General features: G+C 35.5%; 1 protein-coding gene across 6 annotated transcripts in view; it reads left to right on the top strand.

The window, feature by feature from the left end:
• FOCAD (focadhesin) overlaps nucleotides 1-16,665 on the top strand; it is a 237,482-nt gene that overhangs the window by 86,337 nt on the left and 134,480 nt on the right. The window lies entirely within an intron of this gene.

Raw genomic sequence — 16,665 nt, 5'->3', positions numbered from 1 at the left:
TTTAGGGGCGTGGAAGTCTAATGGCGCTAAGTAGTCTGAGCAGAGCTTGGCCTTGTGAGTACCATTTTAGAGTTAACTGGATACAAATGATGGTGTTAAAATAACTAGATAGCTACTCAAGGCCACAGCAATAAATCGGCACTTGAAAAAATAGTGAGAAACTTTCCCCCTCATATCTAGAAATGCTGTCAGCAGCTACTAATAATCCATATAGTTTTCTTACTCAGATATCATGAGACTTAATTTGCAGAAGATACAAGCTCAGGTCAGGCAGAGCTCAGTAAAAATTAAGTGCCTTTTATATTCTTGGAAGGAATGTCTTAGAGTATTCTGGGGAGAGATCCAAGAATGAGAATCCTGTGTGAATTCCCATGAAAGTCTTGAAAGTTTTAAACACATTGATTTAGTTTAGAGAGAGGTTTTCATGTCATAGTCTGTGCTTATGATATATGGGAATGCCACCTAATTCCTAAATTAGTCCTTTTTTCTGGAAATTGCAGTAGATAGATTCAAGTGCTTTTTGGTTATGTTTGTATAACAGTTCCTGCCTTTCTGAAACTGTGTGTAATGTTATTTCCCCACAACTTGATGTAAATCATTCAGGCTGCTTCAGAGATGCCTGAATGACAATTGAAGCACATGGCTTCACGGCTCATATACAGTTATGTCCAGTTGGCCTTATTCTTTTTTCTTCAGAGAGCTATTTTCTACCTCTGTGATTTGTCCAGGGTCTGGTCGCATCTAGTTTGAAATCAGTGGTAGTGAATGTTAAACATAGGCTCTAATCAAGGGATCCTGTGGGCCCTAGGCCTAAGGGAGGACATTATCTGAACTTTGGCCTTTAAAAAGCTATAAATCAATGTCCAATCATATTTTGAACCCTTATTAAATGACTGACCACTCTGTAAAACGTCACTGGACAGTTTGGAAGTGTCTGAGCCTGATATAACCTCCTTAAGAGGTTGCTGACGCTTAATCATCATGCGTTGATTGACCTCCTATCTTGCCACTCATGTGAGCCCAGCACAGTGATATCTCATTCATTAAGGACCACGTCTGGCTCTGTGATCTGCACTGTGTGCCGCTAACGCACACATAATGGGTTTTACCACTAGTTCTGTACCGCTTTCTTCAGTCCATTCTGTGTAGCTGATTGTATCCTGCTTCTAGGACTGTGAGCCAGAAAACTTACTTTTTCTTCCTTTCTTCCTAACCACCGCTTCCCTTTTGGATTTTATGTTTAGTTCTTTGCCAGCTCGGACCTTGGCTTCCAGTAATTTTCCATCCATATTCCTTCTGGCAGCTGCAGGTAAACTTTTCTCTGTGTCCACCTGGGGTTCCCTATGATATCTCTCTGGCTCCTGGCCCCTTGAGAAGCAAGGGGTATTACTCTCACCTCTTAAAACCTTCTCTAATATCTATTAGCTTAGCTATACTATATTAACTATATCATTGGCTAGTTATTATAATATTTATTGTAATTATTTATTATGTAATAATTATTTAATACATTAAATATATAATAATTATTATAACAACTATTTATTATATTAGCTATATTACTAGCTATAGCTTCCCTATAGCTATTAATTTTGAGATTTCTCCATCTGGAGCACTGTATTCTAGAGAACCATAGAGGGATTGGAGGAAGCTGCTTTTCACACAGATGTGTGATTGTACAAAAGCCTGTAGGGTTATTAGATCCCTACCAGTATGTCTTATAAAAAGATGCAGAGAGAACACCTGACGAGAGATTATCTTCTCTTTTGGAAAGCAAAGCTACTTGTTGGTGATTTTAAAACCTAAGAAAATATGTTTTCTTCCTGTGTTTCTACCTATACTGTTAAGAGTTTATGGCAAGTTAACTACTTAGGCATCTGAATTGAACATTAACCATAAAAATTAATCATTTTTAAATAGGCTGAGATGGTTTAAAATACAATCTTATAATAGCTTAGTATTTCAACTGCAGTAGAATAACTCTAACTACTGCATGTAAGGCTTGACAATCTCTTTTGGACTAGTTTATAAAATGGAGTATGCCAAAGGGGAGAAGTTTATAAACTTTGGCTTTAGAGAACCACAGGTTCCTTCCTTAAAACCTAGCCTCATTGAGGAGCTTAACAAATTAAGTTTTGTGAAACCCAGGGCCTCTTGCAGATCCTTGGTGCTCCCCTGCTTTTCTCTTGTTTGGTTGTGGGCATAGAGCTGTATTTTTTTTGTCTTATTAGGTTTTGGCTTGCATTGTACAACTCTGAGGACTGTTACTTCCTTTTTATATTTTGGTTGCTAATTTTAGCTAAAAGTCTTGCTTAATGGAAACTATTGCAATTTTGATAATTTTATTTTATTCTTTGTGATATTTTCAGGGCTTATTTTTTTTCCATTTGTGAAATCACTTTTTGAAATCACTTATGTGGATAGGTTCATGGCCCATGACTTGCTGGTCTTTTAAAAGTCCTGTATTACCAAATAGTAAAAGGTTGACTTTTAGGGCAAAGTACTGTGATAGTTCTACTCTGGGTCATAAGCCATATTTTAACATAGAAAATGAATAGGAAATGTGTGAAATTTAATGGTCTTTAAGTTACAGCTGTGAAAAAAGGGGAAAATATATTCTATAAAGGAACTTGCACAGAAAGTCTTTGGACATTTTGCACTCTGTTCTTTTGTCACCAAGTTCTATGAATTGCTGCCCCCTGAAGTCAGTCTGCTTCCTGTGTTCTTCACACTAGCAAAAAGAAACCAGAATGTACAGTACTTTTAATAGAGAACTTGACAGATACGAAATGCTGTACTACTATTCCCTTGTAGCCATAGCATCGATTATGCCTTCAGCAAAACTGGGATGAGCCTGTCAGCATGAAACAATTAGACAAAGAGAAACACAGATGAAAATACAAGGTCAAGTATCTAGTCTATTCTGTGGCAATATGTTTATTTCTTCACTATAAATCCCACACAGATATCCACAGAATAAAATGTCTTGAACTGGCATTTGAACCTTCTTATGTTTTTCCAGTTTTTTGCATGAAGCCTAGAGTTTATACTCAGGGAAGCAGTCCTGTGTCAGTTCCTTCCCTTTTCTGAGTTCCTGTGGCTGAGTTCCTTTTGAGGCGTTTTCAGATTATAATTGCTTAAAATTCTCTCTGAAAGAATTGTTTGATTGTGATTTTCAGTTCAGCACTATGTCACTGTGACACTCACTAGCTTACTAATATATGGAAACAAAAACCATTTGTCTTGTGTCACTGAACGCTGAGTAGCAGAAAGGATGGGGGTGGAGTTTGATGAAGATGGGGCTTAGAAATGCCTTTAGAGCAGTGGAGTGTGCTTCCAATTGAATATCGGGTAACAGTAGCTTTGTCTTCTGGTCAAAACCTGCTTGGGATGGGCTTCTGGTGTTGGTGAAAGACTCAGAGGGGAACAAATTTTGTGGTAACTTTGAATTTTATAACAGGCATGAGGAATTGTGCTCAATGGGAAAATACACTGAAGTCCATCATTACCAGAATAAATTTTTTCTTATTTAGGCAGTAGGCAGGGAAGGAAGAAGTGAGTATTGGTCCCCTGCCTACTTGCATCATGGCAAGGGACCCAAAAGTGAAGCTGCCAGTGAACATCCCTTACCATTCACTCTTCAGCCCTTTCAGTCAGTCCTTCTGAGGAGAGTCTTACTAATGGCAACGTTTTGTTACATCTGCAGAAGCAACAGGTGTCAGCTCTCTGCAACCAGTTTTGCCTTGAAACATAAATATAAATGGATATTGAAGGCACACCAAACTTGAGAAGCTTTAACAGCATGATTGACCAGAGTATTTGTTTTCAGAAGAAAGAGCAATCGGGGAGCAGAAGATAATATAAAAACAATCCAAGACCTAAGAGATGTTGGCAAGTTACTGTGTGTATAAAAATACTTCTGTGATGAAAAAAATTCGAGAGCAAGAGATTTTAGAAATTAAAAACGTTGTTGCCACTGTACATAAATGGAGGCTGGATTGGTGATTTATGGAATATCCAACTAATTATTTCAGAATATAGGAAAAATATGATAATTGAACAATTTAAGATATTGAAGGTCAATTTTGGAGTTCTAACATCTTTCTATAGGAATTCTGGAGAAAATGAAGGAGGGAAACTTAAAACATGACAGAAAACGATTTCCTAAGCTGGGAAAAAAGACACAAGGATATAGCTTGTTGGGACCCTCTGAAAGCCAAGCAGCCCAAGCAGCAACCCAATAGGTCAATACCTAAATCCATCCCCAGAACTTCAAGAATAAAGAGAAAGTCAAAAGAGATTTCAAAGATGAATTGGAAAAGAAAAACTTAAAATTGGATTGACCTTAGATTTCTTATTAGCAGCACACTGGGTACTGAAATACATTGGGTCTTACAATTTCCTAGGAAAAATCACTTTGACCTTGAAATATTCCTTTCCATTTTCCAACTTTTTACAAGTGATGGTAATAAAGGCTTTTTCTGAGGGGCAGTAATTCAAGAACATTTCTTGTTTACTGATTTTATGGGAGAAAAAGCCCCTTAAGAATGTGTTCCAGCAAAATGGAAAATGAATCCAAGAAAGCACAGAGAAGAAATGTTAAATGGTGATCAAAATATCCAGTAAATACTATTTTAAATTAACCAAATTGTTTGTATAAAATGTGAAAAATAACTACCTGAAACTAAAGTCCAAGCTTTAAAATGTGGAAAGTGGTGGGAATAGATAGTGGGAATGTGATAGTGGGAAGAGTGAGAACATGCTCAGGGTGGAATTTTGTTTTTAAACTGAGTGTTTCTTGATGTTAGTAGAAAAATAAGTTGAAATATGCATTTAAACCCCTATTTGTAACAATAGGTGATTTATAACTTCCAAAAATAATTAATATAACAAAAGAAAAACAATTTGAAAAAAATTTAAAAAGGATGGCAAATATTCACATAAAATAAGCTAGTAAGAATAATTCCAAATATTCCAGTTACCACAATTACTGAGAATGAATTAAATCCCCTTATCAAAAAGAAACTCTCATAATAGTACCCAAAGCAATATCAGATTAATGCAATCCCAATTAAAATACCTATGACATTTCTCATAGAACTTGAACAAATAATCCTAAAATTTATATGGAACCACAGAAGACCCAGAATTGCCAAAGCAATCCTGAAGAAAAAGAACAAAGCTGGAGGTATAACTCTTCTAGATTTTAGACTATAATACAGAGCTACATAATCAAAACAGCATGCTGATGATACAAAAACAGACATACAGATCAATGGAACAAAACAGAGAGCCCGGAAGTAAATCCACATACCCACAGTCAATTAATGTATGACAAAGAAGGCAAGAACATATAGTGGAGAAAAGACAGTCTCTTCAACAAGTGGTGTTAGGAAAGCTAGACAGCTACATGTAAATCAATGAAATTAGAAGACTCCCTCAGAAAATACACAAAAATAAATTCAAGATAGTTTAAAGACCTAGATATAAGACATGACACTAAAAAACTCCTAGAAAGAAACTTAGGCAAAACATTTTGACATAAATTGTAACTATTTTCTTAGATCAGTCTCCCAAGACAAAAGAAATAAAAGCAAAAATAAACAAATGGGACTCAATTGAACTTAAAATCTTTTTCACAGCAAAGGAAACCATCAATCAAACAAAAGAAAACTAACAGAATGTGAAGAAATACTTTCAAACGATTCAACCAACAAGAGCTTAGAATCCAAAATATACAAACAGCTCGTATAACTCAATATAGACAAAACAAACAACCCAATCAAAACATGGGCAGAAGACCTAAGTAGGCATTTCTCTAAAGAAGACACATAGATGGCCAATAGGCTCATGAAAAAATGCTTAACATTGCTAATTATTAGAGAAATGCAAAACAGAGCACATTCTGAGCTCTGTTGAGTAAGTTAGGCCTTTTGATAATTTATAAATAGCATAGAAACTATGCCTTGAAATACTAGGAATGTGTAAAAATTGTTTGATATAATTTATAAAATTTTACCAAAACACATATAATGGCTTCTAGTACAGTACTTTAGGTGTAGAATACATGTTACAAATCTTTATCATTGATTGATTTTAGGTTTCATGATCTTATAAGACATTTAGTTTTGCTTTTTTCCATTAATTACTTCTGTTATATAGGTTCTGATTCATTACCATAAGTCACTGCAGAAATATATTCACTTAACCAATTTCACGTATAGTGCTGCAAGTCCAATGTTGAGTGTTTGTCCTGTTTGCCGACGTGATCACATTCTGAGCTCTTTGGAGTAAGTCAGGCCTTTTGATAACCTGGCTGATGCTTTGGAATGAGTTTTTTCTTTTATTAGCCTTAATTAGCAGTACTTTTCTTGTATATTTCAGATTTTAACTTCCTTTTTGGGAAGTAGAAGAAAGGCATTGACCCTTAGTCTCAACTGTAACTACTATCTGGTAGCTGTAATTGAGATGATGGGCCATGATTTTGTGGGTTTAGTGGGGAAGGTTTACTCTAGGTTTCTTAAAGTTGGACAACTGTATTAGCTTCCTCACTAGAAGTCTTAAGACTTATGCTGTCCCTTTGTCTTTTCAGCACCCTGAAATTCTACCCTACCAGTGACAGTTTTGAGCTTTTCATGATAGATAGTGTAATAGACACTTTGGCAAGTTTTCAGCATAGTTGATGTAATGAAATCAGGCATTCTGAAGTCAGTTTGCTTCAAAGGGGTTAAACATGGTTACAAACTCAGTGGTGGCAGACAAGTAGTTGAGAAGTGGGATGACTTCTGTCCATCAGGCTTCCAGTGTATTGATTGGACTTTTGGAGACCTTGTGTCTTGTCATGCTTGTTTATTAGCATTCTTATGGTGGTGGATCTGCATTTAAGGCAATTTGTGTATTTTTTCCCTCTATCTAAAGAAAACAAGCACGTAAAAATATATGTAACCTGAATTTATCGTATCACAGGGTCAAATAGCACTAAAGGTGAATGAGGACAAATTAGCATTTTGAAGTGTCGTGCAGTAATCTTCAAAGGAAATTTTCAGTATCACAATTAGGTTTAGAATTCATAAAAGGAATTCCTCACGGGAAGCTATGTCTTACTTGTTTTTGCCTCCTTGTAACCTTGCCCAGCTCCTGAGCTTTGCTACCTGTTTTGTTGACTGAATTAACACATGAATATATTAGATGTATGTGCCCACCATCCTAGAACCAATAAACTATTTTCCAATATTGTTATGTGTTATCCAAACTAATCGAGGGAACAGTGTGGAGTCCAGGGGCAGTGTTTAGGTTTGGTTAGATTACAGTAAAATCTTATTAAATGAAATCCTATTAATTTAGGGTTCAGGGTAATTTTATATAGACTGAGTTAAAACATAAGCTGATGTTGACACTATTGTTTTTAGGCAGTTTGGATTTACTCATTTGCATTAGTCCAATGAATGTGCCAATTTAAAATGATCAAATTATCTATTCATTAAGACATATCAGCAGGGACTGGTACTTGGCAACACTTGGCTAATTAGTTTGTTACGGTATATATGTGAAAGTAATCGAATTTTATTTCTTTATCTTTTTTCTCTAATCCAGTCGTGTCTACCTTCATTGTTTCTAGTAGTCTGAATAATTAGTGATAATTATACTGGTGGCATTTTAGGGTACTTATGTGTATTTAGTTGTCAAATTGTATTCAGTTTTTAATGGTTCGACTTGATCTGCATTAAGTGGAATTATCATGGAATTATCATTTAGTTTAAAATACTGTAGATACTTTGTTTTTATTAGGTCTCATTTTATTTATCAAACATTTTCACCTCACTGATTTAGTCATTCAACACGTGTATATCGTAAACTTCTATATGGCAAGTTCTGGTGCTAAGATGAAAGGACATAGTCTTTGTTTCCAGGAATCGTAGATCTTAGTATGCTGACAGAGACATTAAAAATTACTTTTCAGTACAAGGTATATAAGAACATACATGAAGAGCCCAGAAGTTTCCCTGATGCACAGGAAAGGAAAGGCGTTCTAGTAGAATGGAGAACATATGCAAAGTCACAAATCTGTGACAGCTCACAGTGGGGTAATGAGACTGCAAGTAGTACTGTAATAAATGGAATAATGTATAGGGTGAGGAAATTGATCCCAGATATGGTACTGGACAAATATTTGAAAGCAATATCCTGGAGAGCCTTGCAGTCAGGCAGGAGATGAGAATTTAAATAGAATATTGGGGCAATCAGACATAGAGGAGTAAAGTTATATAACAGGATGTTAGAAGTTTGGGTGGGGACCTAAAGATACTAAAATGAGTTTTGAGACACAGCACCCGGTAGAACTTGTAGAGTAGTAGGAATAAATAGGTGTCTAAGTACTGCTAGGATTTTTAACCCCTTACTCATATCGAGGATCTAGAAGTTAAGAAATGAAAGCTTAGGTGAAGAGAAGAGGAAGGGTTCTTGGAGAAAGTTGCTGAAGTGCTGAGTCCTTATGCGTGCCAGCCCCTTATCTCAAGCCTAGTGACAGTGATTTCAGTGGAACCCCACATATCCCCATCCCGCTTGATGCACATCGCTTGCAGTTGTGGTGGGCAGACGTGTGCAATAGGTTGGTGACTGCCCCAAACATCTAACAGGGAGTGATGAGCTGACTAGCTGTTGAGATAGCGGAAGCAAAGGAGAGAGTATGGAAGGATTGGCTTTCATGTCAAAGCAAAAGATATGTTAGTGTTTCCTGTGGATAAAATGTGGGCAGCGTAAGCAAGAGAACCATGGTGGAATTGTCTCACCTCATTTTAGACACCTGCTTAAAGGGTATATAGGCCTCTGCTCAAAGAAGCAGGATTCCTGGAGGGTTTGGAACAACCAAACCAGAAGAGAGCATCTCACCTGCATCAAAAGTCTAAACAGAGCCTAATCTTGCAGGTTTGGGCTTCTGGCTGTGAAGCAGTAGGAGAATCCCTTAGGGGCAGGGGAGCTGTAAAGGCACTCCTCGCCCTGTAACAAAGGAGTGCCGACACTACTCCTCAGAGGAACCTGCCCAGATTTGGAGATGGAAGAGGGAAGCCAAGCCTATCAGCATTGATTAGAGGTAGTAAGGTGAAGGGAACCCCTGAGAATTCCTCCAACTGTCGCCTTCTGCTACAGAGATTCTGGATTCAGCCATCCTAATCTCCTCAGCAAGGCTGTAAGAAATGTGTAGATGTTCTTAGGTTTAGGCTTCCGTGGGCATTGAATGATGCTGCACCATTTATTATAGCAGAGATTGCCAGATGGTTGATTCATTTCACACCTTTTCCTTTGGTTTCCATTTTTTAATTTTTTTGTGCTTTGCTGAGGTTTACAAATTTAAGTCTCAAAATTCACTTTATTTAAAGCTTTTCTTAGTAATATCATATTGTCTTTATAAGTAATGATGCATTGCTGAAATGTTGTGCAGCATGAAAGTAACTGCAGTAACCATTTATGCCCATTCGGTCCCTTTTAGTGGAATTTCATTTAACCCACATAGAAACGAGGAGCTTTTTACACGTTTCTGTTGTGTGGTGGAGAATTCTTGGTACCTATTTTAAAGTGCTCAGTGAGCATTTGATGAGTTCTTAGTTATTTTTTGAAACCAGGGAGGGTTCAGGCAATGGACTGCAAAATTGCTGAAGAAAGTGAGGAATCTTTTTTAAAACAGTAGAAAAATGAAGAATTATGCATGGATATATTAGGTCGTCTTAAATCAAATCCTAGCTGAAGCTGTAATGACACATGCTGTTCATGAAAGACTTAATACAGTCCTTCTAATCGGATGAATTGTCTTGTTGTGCAAAAACTGTTATTACACTGTGTGTGAAACCAACCATGCTGCAGGGGGAAAAATTAAATCGCCTGACTGAGAGGTCACTTGTGAATAGTAACACAAGATCTATTACCGTTATTAGAGACTCTAGAGGACAGTCACCCTTTTATGGTCTTTCAACTGCTGGAATGAAATATTTTAGTGGTAAACGACACCCATCTGGGAAATCCTCCTAAAGATTTTTTTTTTTTTTGGCTGTTTGCACATTAAAAAAAACGGGGAGGGACTTCAGGGGAAAATCACATTGTTCCTTTCAGATCACTTTAAAAATTTACTCATTTTGACTTGGTGTGATGACAGTTGCCTTTTAATGTTCCTCATTACACCGCTCTTAATCTGAATCTATTAGTGCCACACTTTATCTTTTGTAACATGTCATGCACATTCTGTAAAATTTTCCATGGGGAAATTCGTGATAGCATGAAAGCTCAGAACCAGAGTATGTGCAGTTTATATCAAAATCTGGATTAAGCACCTTAAAAATACATGACAAGTCTTTCTGCTTACTTTGTTTATCTTCTTTCAAGGGTCTTTGAGTGTATATGAGACTGATTATGTGAGCATATATTTTAGCTCTGCATGGCAACCATGCTGAGTGATAATTTTAAGAAATATTTTCAGAAGTGAATGAATAGTTATTGATTTGAGGTGAAGCTTTATAACATAGTTATTAAATTGGGAACCAGAGTTCCTTTCCAAGAGATTACATTAATTATAAACTGTCAACCCATTTGTTATAGTTTATTACCACTCTGGAATTTTCTGCCTTTTTGCTATTTTGCTATATGGGTGAGATTTGTGGGAGTAAGGAAGAAATAAGATTAGCTATCAATAGCATTACAAATAATTTGGGTAGGTTTTTTGTTAATTTTGAAGTCAAATAACTGACTTTTTTCTTTTCCCATTATTTGATTTCAGGGTCTTTTTTTCTTTTCTGAAGCTTCCTTACTTTATTGCCCAAAAGATATGGAATAGTTAGAGTGATGTGAATAGGCATATAAATTCTGTTGGACTTCTCAGTGCCTGCTTTTGTTACAGGTATTTTGATGGATTCATTAAAACATGTCTGTTGAAATGGGGGTTGGTAAGAAGAAGGAATAGAGAGAAGAGAGTACATTGTCAGTAGGAATAATAGATAGGTATTTGAGCTTTACCTGGAAATAAAAATAATTTTGTAAAATTGGAGATAGAAACCCTTTGTCAGGTTGCTAATGAGAGGCTTGACCTAGCTGCTGCTGCTGCAGCATCTTTGGGGATGATGAGAGATGCAAAATGCACTGTTGCTAGGCAACTCTCTTGGCTGCCTTTGGAGCAGGTTCATATGTGCTAAGAGCTAATGAATTCTCATGTCTGCTCTTTGAAACTGTTCAAAAGCCAATGAAGACATACCCAGACATTTAGCATTTACAAGTACCTGAACAATTCTTGCCATGCCATTTACCCATTAAAAATTAAGTTGACCATTTAGTGTGTATTGAATATTGCTTATTTTTTTTCAAGGTGGACCAAGATTTAAACCTTAATAAATATGTTTTTGCAAAGGAGCTCAATAAGGATGACTTAATTTTTATTGACGCTAATTAAATTATTCTGTATGAAGGCTTATTTTAATTTTGAATGCTTCCTCCCCTCAAAAGTGATAAGTTGTTGGAACTTGCCTCTTTAAGCCTCTTAGAAAGTTTTTAATTATATTGTCTTCATACCCTGCTCAGCCCAACGCCGTTATTTCTGAAGATGATAGGAATCTGGAATCCAGAACTAATTTGTAGGTGGCTTATTTAAAACTCCCTCTCTCACCCCCCCCCCCCAAATTCCTAGACAGTAGCCGTAAGACAAGCCACAAAACATGAATTAAAGCCTGATAAGGCACATGCCTGGATCAGATAATGAATCTAAGTATTTGTAAGATTGCATCCAACCTCTGATAATACCTACTTCTCAGGGGTGCTATAAGAATTATAAGATCCCTTGCGTGAAAAAACACTGTAAAATGCTATGTGAGTGGTATTTTTTGAAGTGAATTTCAAGGGATTGTTTGAATTCAGAAGAATTTTGTGTTAACTAGATTATTAGCTATTATTTAGGCTTGTTTATATTTTGGTAGGATATGGGATAATTATAGTGGGGTTTCTTTGTCACAGGATTTAGCTTCTGTTTATAATTTTATTACATTAACCTGTGATTTCTCTTAATGTCACAGCACACAATATAATACCATGTGATAGAAGGTACTCAATAAATATTTATTACTTAAAGTTGTATGAACCTCCTGTATAGACTATCTAAATTGAATTGCTTCATTTCTTATAATATTGCAGAATATACTGGAGGTTCTAATTCTAATACGTCTGTGTTCTCATCTTTAAAATGAGAGTAATAGAAGAACCCACCTCATTAAATTTATCATGTAGATTAAATGAGATAATCCAAAGTGTAGTACCTGGTTTATAATCAGTGCTCAATAAAATTTGCATATTATTAAAGTTGTGGTTGATTTTTATAGCTCCTTTTATTCATTTCACAATTATTTATCTGCTACCTTATGTTCTAGGAGTATTGCTAGGCTATTTAGCAAGATAGACATGCTCCTTGCCCATATAAGGCTTACTGTCATACTTTATTCCTCAAGTAAATGAAACGAGAGACATAAACTATTTTCTGTGTGTGCCTGTGCGTGCATGAGTATGTGTGTCTGTGTTTTAAACTACATTTAGATGTTTAAAGGGCATAGAGAATAGTGCTGTTCAGTAGAAATACAATATGAGCCACATATATAGGTTTAAATTTTTTGGTAGTCACATTTTTTAAAAAGTAAAAATAAATGAAATTAATTTTAAAATATGTACTTCAGTATATCTGAAATATTTCAACATAAAATTATTAATGAAATACTTTACATATATATTTTGTGTGTGAAACCTTCCAAATCTGGTATGTATTTTACCCTTACGGCACAACTCAATTCAGACTCACCACCTTATATGGGCTTATTAGTCACGTGTAGTTAATAGCTACTGTGTTGAATAGTATAGAAATACATTAAAAAAAAATCCCAATGCTCATTTCTGTGATATAAATGTGATTCTGTATTTAGAAATACTCTTCTCATTGATTTCACTTGGCCAAAAATACCCTCACAGTCTCTGCAATGAAATAGAGACCTAAAATGGTTAGGAATGGTAATTCTTAAAATGGGCTTTTCAGCAGGGTAGTAAGAGGGTGATGGATTGTTAGGCAGCCTTTTTTTTTTTTTTTTTTAGGGGTGAGCATAGCCAGTCTCAATGCTTACACTTTATTAGTCTTTTCTACCTTCTTTAGTCAGTCTTGAGTTTAATTCAGCTCATGTTTACTGAGTATTTACTATATGTGTGGTCCTGGGCAAACTCAAAGAATAGGGAGAGAGTTGCCACCTGTGGAGCATTCACAGGCCAGTGTGGGCAACCGTCTTGAGAATGAATAATTGTTACCCAAAGTATACAGGAATAAAGCTGTTCACAAAGCTAGAATGACAAACAGTACTTAGGAAAGTCTTTGCTCAGAATGGGGCAAACACTTATTCTGTTATCCTTAAACATTTCTCATGGTTGTCAAACATTTATTTTTTTGTGGTTTGTGTATGAATAGTTGAACTATCAGTTTGAAAAAGGAGCAACACAGACAAGGTTCAGCAGGCAAGAAGATGTTTTGTGCTAGATATGCCTTGAAAACTAAGCTGAGCCGGAAGGCAGGGAAGAAGCATGATCAGACCTTGCTCCCTCACGTAAACTGTCTTCTTTGGGCAGAAAACCTGCCCTCAGTTTCATTCCTCCACTGAGCCTTCGCTGGGTCCTATGGCTACTCTTCTGCCTACTAGTCGTAAAGCTTCTGATCATTTAATATCTAGTTCAGTTCCATCACATACTTAAACACTGCTGAAAATAACTTTAGTAAAATAATACTACATATTAATTATATTTATTTATATAAATAAGCAAAATAAAAATATTAAAAATATTTTATTTTACTAGAGTAATATTCCTGTAATATGTAATTGTAATATGTAGAAAATCCAAACAGTATAGTAGTAAGTACAAGTAGTCATAAACAAATATATTTGTCTTAACGCACCTTTCCCCCGCCACCCCCTATAAATACATATACCTACATGCACACAAAGCCATGTTCCTTTGCAATTTGTGTTTTTCTCTAATTAGTGCATTATAGCCATCTTTCCATGTTAGTTTATACAAATCTAATTTATGGATTTTGAAGGATGTTGGTGTTCCACAGTATATCAACAGTTTAATGTATACAACTGTTTGCATATTGCTAGATGTTTAAGTTGTCCATGTTTCTTTTTGTTATTGTTGTTGCCATTGCAGATAATGTGGTAGCAAACATCTGAGGCATTCTTGGGAATCTTAGCTTTTTAGAACAGCATTGTCCAGTAGACCTTTATGCAATGATGGAAATGTTTTGTAATCTGTGCTGTCCAGTGTGGTAGCCACTGGCCGCATGTGACTTTTGAGCACTTGAAATTTGGCTAGTGTGGAGTTTTAATTTTATTTAATTTTCATTCATTTAAATTCAAATTTAAATAGCCATATGTGGATGGTGGCCACCATATTGGGCAGGTTGGTGCTAGAATCATTCCCTTCCTTTGAAAAATGAAAAGCAATCATTATTATACAATTTAGTTAGTATTTTGTGGTAATTACATGTTGTCTTGAATTGTTTTCTTGTTCTTATATCTTAGTTTCTATCTATAGTAATTATTTTCCATGCTTCTAATCTTCAAAGTTGAGTTTGGTTTATTCAGTCAATAATGATGGAGATTTTAACTGTGAGTTCCTTACTTAGAGTAAACTATTGAGAGCAGGGTCTCCACTGTGTCCTTAAAGCCTAACACAGTACCCAGTGTGCAGTTGGCCCACAAATATTTTTGATTATTAGGTATGTCACTGATGGGAGAGTTTACTGTTACTATTGACAGTAGAAATACTGTAGAAGTCCTTTTAAAAACCCTGCATAACATTTTATTTTCTTAATTGCTAGTTTCTTTTAAAGCAAATTACGAAATGATTCTGGGTCAGGAGTCTCTAAGACTATACCCAGGTTCACAGGACCTAGTATATAGTTACAACTACAACTATGATTTATTACAGTTAAACGGTAAAAAGTACAATCAGCAAGGGAGAAGATTCACTGGGCGAAATCCAGAGGAAACTGGGCACAAGTTTTCAAAAGTCCTTTTCTAGTGGAGTCATAGAAGATGCGCTTAGTTCTTCCAGCATGGAGTCGTGACAACATGTGTGAAGTGTTGTCTAGTAGGGGAGCACATTAGAGATTCTGAGCCCAAGGGTTTTACTGGGGGCTGGCCTGCTTAGGCATAGTGTTGTATAGTGTGTTTGAATAGTTTAGGCACATCTGTATCGGTAAAGAATGATAGGAACCCTCCCCAAATCCACTTTCCAAGACCCTATCCAAAGGGTAACTTGGCAAGCAGTCTTTTTAAGGATGACATTCTCAGGGCTGCTATGTTAACTCTTTTCTGTACAAATATTTACTTAAATTTTGATTAATTTGGATTATGTTTTATACTTTTGAGTAGTAGGTCCTAAATCAGTCCTCACAATTTCTTCTCCTGTTCTCCTTCTTGATATTTGAATATATACCTTAAACATCTCCTAAGTAGGCGGTCATCATTCTCTTATTAAGCACTTCTGGTTACAGAAAACTTAGTGCCTCCTAAGGCAGTCTGCTCTATTCTTTAGCAATTTTTTTGTAAATTTATTTTCCATATTAAACTCAAATATACCTTTCAGTTTGGGCCTTGGGATTACATGAAACAAACCTAGTTTTATGTTAGCCCTTTAAATATTCACAGATAACTATTGTCTTTCTTCAATTCTTGCATAATATAGGAACACAGAATTTTCTGTTTCTCTTTGCCCTTTTATCTTTCTGGTTGTAACAACTAATTCTATTTATATTTTTTTTCCCCTGGCGTTTGTTTTGCACATTGTGTTGATCTTTTCTAACATGAAAGTTTTTATTATGTCTTTTTTGTTTTAGTTGATTTACTCAGACATAAAAATAATACATGATATTTTATGCATATTCTGGTATGTTGGGAGGAAATCTTATCCCCTAAATTTTATTGAACTTCTAATTGTTAAAAAAATACATTTATGTTAATAAGACTACTGGATTAGAAGATTTTTAATGTTTTATCATGAGAAATGGCAAGCATATTCATAAGTGGATAGAGTAATAAATGAGATATACATCCCTCAGTCTCAACAGGTATCATTCCATAGCTAGTCTATATCTTCTCTACCCTCCATTCTCCAGTCTCCAACTCAGTAGTGTTATTTTGAAGCTGAACTTCTTAAATGAAGTTTGTAATTTGTCTTTAGAAGCATTGTATCACCTTTTACTCCCCCATAATTATGTGAGAATGTCTGTTTCACTGTATCTTTACATTAAATTTAAATATTTAAATTTAGAATTAAAAATATTTTGAACTTTAATCTGTGAGAAAATTATTTTGGTATAATTTTCAGTTTCAAAAATTTTTGCTGAGATTTAAAGTTTTTATTTGCTGCTTTTATTTTTCTCTGAGTTTTAACTTTATGTGCTTTGTCTATTTTGAGGGGATCTGTATTATCTTAAGAATTTTTGCATTCTTTATTTAGAATATCAAATCATTGCTGAAAAATCACATGTGTGTATATTTTCTTTTTAACTATTAATGAGTACCTTACTGTGTGGGAGGGGTGAGGTTAGTTTGACAGGTGTAGACTTCTGCATTAGGAACTGTTTTTATTTTTCTTCAC

The sequence above is a fragment of the Camelus bactrianus genome, chromosome 4 (genome assembly GCF_048773025.1).
Source record: "Camelus bactrianus isolate YW-2024 breed Bactrian camel chromosome 4, ASM4877302v1, whole genome shotgun sequence".
NCBI lineage: Eukaryota > Metazoa > Chordata > Mammalia > Artiodactyla > Camelidae > Camelus > Camelus bactrianus.
Note: the sequence above shows the minus strand (reverse complement) of the source record. Positions and strands in the feature narration are given on the sequence as shown.